Genomic DNA, 10,000 nt, shown 5'->3' on the forward strand with positions numbered 1-10,000 from the left:
GTATATATACACTCACTATGTATATATATACACTCACTATGTATATATATACACTCACTATGTATATATATACACTCACTATGTATATATATACACTCACTATGTATATATATATATACTCACTATGTATATATATACACTCACTATGTATATATATATATACACTCACTATGTATATATATACACTCACTATGTATATATATACACTCACTATGTATATATATATACACTCACTATGTATATATATATATACACTCACTATGTATATATATATATACACTCACTATGTATATATATACACACTCACTATGTATATATATATATACACTCACTATGTATATATATACACACTCACTATGTATATATATATACTCACTACTATATATATATACACTCACTATGTATATATATATATATGTATATATATATACACTCACTATGTATATATATATATACACTCACTATGTATATATACACTCACTATGTATATATACACTCACTATGTATATATATACACTCACTATGTATATATATACACACTCACTATGTATATATATATACACTCACTATGTATATATATACACTCACTATGTATATATATACACTCACTATGTATATATACACTCATCATGTATATATACACTCACTATGTATATATACACTCACTATGTATATATATACTCACTATATATATATATACACTCACTATGTATATATATACACTCACTATGTATATATATACACTCACTATGTATATACACTCACTATATATATATATATATATACACTCACTATGTATATATATACACTCACTATATATATATATACACTCACTATGTATATATATACACTCACTATGTATATATATACACTCACTATGTATATATATATATATACACTCACTATGTATATATATATACACTATATATATATATATACACTCACTATGTATATATATATACTATGTATATATATATACACTCACTATGTATATATACACTCACTATGTATATATATATACTCACTATGTGTATATATATATATACACTCACTATGTGTATATATATATATACACTCACTATGTATATATATATATACACTCACTATGTGTATATACACTCACTATGTATATATACACTCACTATGTATATATACACTCACTATATGTATATATATATACACTCACTATGTATATATATACACTCACTATGTATATATACACTCACTATGTATATATACACTCACTATGTATATATATACACTCACTATGTATATATATACACTCACTATGTATATATATATATACACTCACTATGTATATATATATATACACTCACTATGTATATATACACTCACTATGTATATATATATATACACTCACTATGTATATATATACACTCACTATGTGTATATATACACTCACTATGTATATATACACTCACTATGTATATATATACACTCACTATGTATATATACACTCACTATGTATATATATACACTCACTATGTATATATATACACTCACTATGTATATATATACACTCACTATGTATATATATACACTCACTATGTATATATATACATATCACTCACTATGTATATATATATATACACTCACTATGTATATATATACACTCACTATGTATATATATACACTCACTATGTATATATATACACTCACTATGTATATATATATATATATATACACTCACTATGTATATATATATATATATACACTCACTATGTATATATATATATATACACTCACTATGTATATATATATATATATACACTCACTATGTATATATACACTCACTATGTATATATATACACTCACTATGTATATATATATATACACTCACTATGTATATATATATATACACTCACTATGTATATATATACACTCACTATGTATATATATACACTCACTATGTATATATATACACTCACTATGTATATATATACACTCACTATGTATATATATATATACACTCACTATGTATATATACACTCACTATGTATATATATATATATACTATGTATATATATACACTCACTATGTATATATACACTCACTATGTATATATATACACTCACTATGTATATATATATATATACACTCACTATGTATATATACACTCACTATGTATATATACACTCACTATATGTATATATATATATACACTCACTATGTATATATACACTCACTATGTATATATATACACTCACTATGTATATATATATATATACACTCACTATGTATATATACACTCACTATGTATATATATACACTCACTATGTATATATATACACTCACTATGTATATATATACACTCACTATGTATATATATATACACTCACTATGTATATATACACTCACTATGTATATATACACTCACTATGTATATATATACACTCACTATGTATATATATACACTCACTATGTATATATATATATACACTCACTATGTATATATACACTCACTATGTATATATACACTCACTATGTATATATATACACTCACTATGTATATATACACTCACTATGTATATATATACACTCACTATGTATATATATACACTCACTATGTATATATATACACTCACTATGTATATACACTCACTATGTATATACACTCACTATATATATATATATATATATACACTCACTATGTAGATATATACACTCACTATGTATATATATACACTCACTATGTATATATATACACTCACTATGTATATATATACACTCACTATGTATATATATACACTCACTATGTATATATATACACTCACTATGTATATATATACACTCACTATGTATATATACTCACTATGTATATATATACACTCACTATGTATATATATACACTCACTATGTAGATATATACACTCACTATGTATATATATACACTCACTATGTATATATATACACTCACTATGTATATATATACACTCACTATGTATATATATACACTCACTATATATATATATACACTCACTATGTATATATATACACTCACTATGTATATATACACTCACTATGTATATATATACACTCACTATGTGTATATATATACACTCACTATGTATATATATATATATACACTCACTATGTATATATACACTCACTATGTATATATACACTCACTATGTGTATATATATATATACACTCACTATGTGTATATATATATATACACTCACTATGTATATATACACTCACTATGTATATATATACACTCACTATGTATATATACACTCACTATGTATATATATACACTCACTATGTATATATATATCCAATTTGTAAGTCGCTCTGGATAAGAGCGTCTGCTAAATGACTTAAATGTAATGTAAATGTAATATATACACTCACTATGTATGTATATATATACACTCACTATGTATATATATATATACACTCACTATGTATATATATATATACACTCACTATATGTATATATACACTCACTATGTATATATATACACTCACTATATGTATATATATACACTCACTATGTATATATATACACTCACTATGTATATATATACACTCACTATGTATATATACACTCACTATGTATATATACACTCACTATGTATATATACACTCACTATATGTATATATATACACTCACTATATGTATATATATACACTCACTATGTATATATATATACTCACTATATGTATATATATACACTCACTATATATATATATATACACTCACTATGTATATATATACACTCACTATATGTATATATATACACTCACTATGTATATATATACACTCACTATGTATATATACACTCACTATGTATATATACACTCACTATGTGTATATATACACTCACTATATGTATATATATACACTCACTATGTATATATATATATACACTCACTATGTATATATACACTCACTATGTATATATACACTCACTATGTATATATATATATACACTCACTATGTATATATACACTCACTATATATATATACACTCACTATGTATATATATATATATACACTCACTATGTATATATATATATATATACACTATGTATATATATATATATATATACACTCACTATGTATATATATACACTCACTATGTATATATATACTCACTATATATATATATACACTCACTATGTATATATATACACTCACTATGTATATATATATACACTCACTATGTATATATATACACTCACTATATATATATATATATACACTCACTATATATATATATATACACACACTCACTATATATATATATACACTCACTATATATATATACACTCACTATATATATATATACACTCACTATGTATATATATACACTCACTATATATATATATATACACTCACTATGTATATATATACACTCACTATGTATATATATATATATACACTCACTATGTATATATATATATACACTCACTATGTATATATATATACACTCACTATGTATATATATATATACACTCACTATATATATATATATACACTCACTATATGTATATATATATATATACACTCACTATATGTATATATATATACACTCACTATATGTATATATATATACACTCACTATGTATATATATACACTCACTATGTGTATATATACACTCACTATATATATATATATATATATATACACTCACTATGTATATATATACACTCACTATGTATATATACACTCACTATGTATATATACACTCACTATGTGTATATATACACTCACTATATATATATATATATACACACACTCACTATGTATATATATACACTCACTATATGTATATATATACACTCACTATGTATATATATACACTCACTATATGTATATATATACACTCACTATGTATATATATACACTCACTATGTATATATACACTCACTATGTATATATATACACTCACTATATGTATATATATACACTCACTATGTATATATATACACTCACTATGTATATATATACACTCACTATGTATATATATACACTCACTATGTATATATATACACTCACTATATGTATATATATACACTCACTATGTATATATATACACTCACTATGTATATATATATATACACTCACTATGTATATATATATATACACTCACTATATATATATATACACTCACTATATGTATATATATACACTCACTATATGTATATATATACACTCACTATGTATATATATACACTCACTATGTATATATATACACTCACTATGTATATATACACTCACTATGTATATATACACTCACTATGTATATATATACACTCACTATGTATATATATACACTCACTATATGTATATATATACACTCACTATGTATATATATACACTCACTATATGTATATATATACACTCACTATGTATATATATACACTCACTATGTATATATATACACTCACTATGTATATATACACTCACTATGTATATATACACTCACTATGTGTATATATACACTCACTATATGTATATATATACACTCACTATGTATATATATACACTCACTATGTATATATATACACTCACTATATGTATATATATACACTCACTATGTATATATATACACTCACTATGTATATATATACACTCACTATGTATATATATACACTCACTATGTATATATATACACTCACTATATATATATATATACACTCACTATGTATATATATACACTCACTATGTATATATATACACTCACTATGTATATATATACACTCACTATATGTATATATATACACTCACTATGTATATATATACACTCACTATGTATATATATACACTCACTATGTATATATATATACACTCACTATATATATATATACACTCACTATGTATATATATACACTCACTATGTATATATATACACTCACTATATATATACACTCACTATATATATATACACTCACTATGTATATATATACACTCACTATGTATATATATACACTCACTATGTATATATACACTCACTATGTATATATACACTCACTATGTATATATATACACTCACTATGTATATATATACACTCACTATGTATATATATACACTCACTATGTATATATATACACACTATATGTATATATATACACTCACTATGTATATATATACACTCACTATGTATATATATACACTCACTATGTATATATACACTCACTATGTATATATATACACTCACTATGTGTATATATATATATACACTCACTATGTATATATACACTCACTATGTATATATACACTCACTATGTATATATACACTCACTATGTATATATATATATACACTCACTATGTATATATACACTCACTATATATATATACACTCACTATGTATATATATATATATACACTCACTATGTATATATATATATATATATACACTCACTATGTATATATATATACACTCACTATGTATATATATACACTCACTATGTATATATATACTCACTATATATATATATACACTCACTATGTATATATATATACACTCACTATGTATATATATATATATGTATATATATACACTCACTATGTATATATACACTCACTATGTATATATATATACACTCACTATGTATATATATATACACTCACTATGTATATATATATATATATATACACTCACTATGTATATATATATATACACTCACTATGTATATATATACACTCACTACTATATATATACTCACTATATATATATATACACTCACTATGTATATATATACACTCACTATGTATATATATATACTATGTATATATCACTATGTATATATATACACTCACTATGTATATATATACACTCACTATATATATATATATATACACTCACTATATATATATATACACTCACTATATATATATATACACTCACTATGTATATATATACACTCACTATGTATATATATACACTCACTATATATATATATACACTCACTATGTATATATATACACTCACTATGTATATATATATATATACACTCACTATGTATATATATATATACACTCACTATGTATATATATATACACTCACTATGTATATATATATATATACACTCACTATATATATATATATATACACTCACTATGTATATATATATATATACACTCACTATATGTATATATATATATATACACTCACTATGTATATATATATATATACACTCACTATATGTATATATATATATACACTCACTATATGTATATATATATACACTCACTATGTATATATATATATACACTCACTATGTGTATATATACACTCACTATATATATATACACTCACTATGTATATATATACACTCACTATGTATATATACACTCACTATGTATATATACACTCACTATGTGTATATATACACTCACTATATATATATATATATATATATATACACTCACTATGTATATATATACACTCACTATATGTATATATATACACTCACTATGTATATATATACACTCACTATATGTATATATATACACACTCACTATGTATATATATACACTCACTATGTATATATACACTCACTATGTATATATATACACTCACTATATGTATATATATACACTCACTATGTATATATATACACTCACTATGTATATATATACACTCACTATGTATATATATACACTCACTATATGTATATATATACACTCACTATGTATATATATACACTCACTATGTATATATATACACTCACTATGTATATATATATACACTCACTATGTATATATATATACACTCACTATATATATATATACACTCACTATGTATATATATACACTCACTATATGTATATATATACACTCACTATGTATATATATACACTCACTATGTATATATATACACTCACTATGTATATATACACTCACTATGTGTATATATACACTCACTATATGTATATATATACACTCACTATGTATATATATACACTCACTATGTATATATATACACTCACTATATGTATATATATATACTCACTCACTATGTATATATATACACTCACTATGTATATATATACACTCACTATATGTATATATATACACTCACTATGTATATATATACACTCACTATGTATATATATACACTCACTATGTATATATATACACTCACTATGTATATATATACACTCACTATGTATATATATACACTCACTATGTATATATATACACTCACTATATGTATATATATATACACTCACTATGTATATATATACACTCACTATGTATATATATACACTCACTATGTATATATATACACTCACTATGTATATATATATACACTCACTATATATATATATACACTCACTATGTATATATATACACTCACTATATGTATATATATACACTCACTATATGTATATATATACACTCACTATATGTATATATATACACTCACTATGTATATATATACACACTCACTATGTATATATATACACTCACTATGTATATATATACACTCACTACTATGTATATATATACACTCACTATGTATATATATACACTCACTCACTATGTATATATACACACTCACTATGTATATATATACACTCACTATGTATATATATACACTCACTATGTATATATATACACTCACTATGTATATATATATATACACTCACTATATATATATATATACACTCACTATGTATATATATACACTCACTATGTATATATACACTCACTATGTATATATATATACACTCACTATGTATATATATATACACTCACTATATATATATATACACTCACTATGTATATATACACTCACTATGTATATATATACACTCACTATGTATATATATACACTCACTATGTATATATATACACTCACTATGTATATATATACACTCACTATGTATATATATACACTCACTATATATATATATACACTCACTATGTATATATATACACTCACTATATGTATATATATACACTCACTATATATATATATACACTCACTATATGTATATATATACACTCACTATATATATATATACACTCACTATGTATATATATACACTCACTATATGTATATATATACACTCACTATATATATATATACACTCACTATGTATATATATACACTCACTATATGTATATATATACACTCACTATATATATATATACACTCACTATGTATATATATACACTCACTATATGTATATATATACACTCACTATATATATATATACACTCACTATGTATATATATACACTCACTATGTATATATATACACTCACTATGTATATATATACACTCACTATGTATATATATACACTCACTATATGTATATATATACACTCACTATGTATATATATACACTCACTATGTATATATATACACTCACTATGTATATATATACACTCACTATGTATATATATACACTCACTATGTATATATATACACTCACTATGTATATATACACTCACTATGTATATATATACACTCACTATGTATATATATATACACTCACTATATATATATATACACTCACTATGTATATATATACACTCACTATATGTATATATATATATACACACTCACTATGTATATATATACACTCACTATATATATATATACACTCACTATGTATATATATACACTCACTATGTATATATATATATACACACTCACTATGTATATATATACACTCACTATGTGTATATATATACACTCACTATGTATATATATATACACTCACTATGTATATATATATACACTCACTATGTATATATATATACACTCACTATGTATATATATACACTCACTATGTATATATATACACTCACTATGTATATATATACACTCACTATGTATATATATACACTAACTATATGTATATATATATATATACACTCACTATGTATATATATACACTCACTATGTATATATACACTCACTATGTATATATATATACACTCACTATGTATATATATACACTCACTATGTATATATATACACTCACTATGTATATATATACACTCACTATG

General features: G+C 22.6%; 1 protein-coding gene across 1 annotated transcript in view; it reads left to right on the forward strand.

Moving 5' to 3' along the window:
* eps8l2 (EPS8 like 2) overlaps positions 1–10,000 on the forward strand; it is a 143,856-nt gene that overhangs the window by 79,901 nt on the left and 53,955 nt on the right. The gene's annotated exons all lie outside the window — the stretch shown is intronic.

Source organism: Oncorhynchus gorbuscha, linkage group LG01 (genome assembly GCF_021184085.1).
Source record: "Oncorhynchus gorbuscha isolate QuinsamMale2020 ecotype Even-year linkage group LG01, OgorEven_v1.0, whole genome shotgun sequence".
NCBI classification, from domain to species: Eukaryota; Metazoa; Chordata; class Actinopteri; order Salmoniformes; family Salmonidae; genus Oncorhynchus; species Oncorhynchus gorbuscha.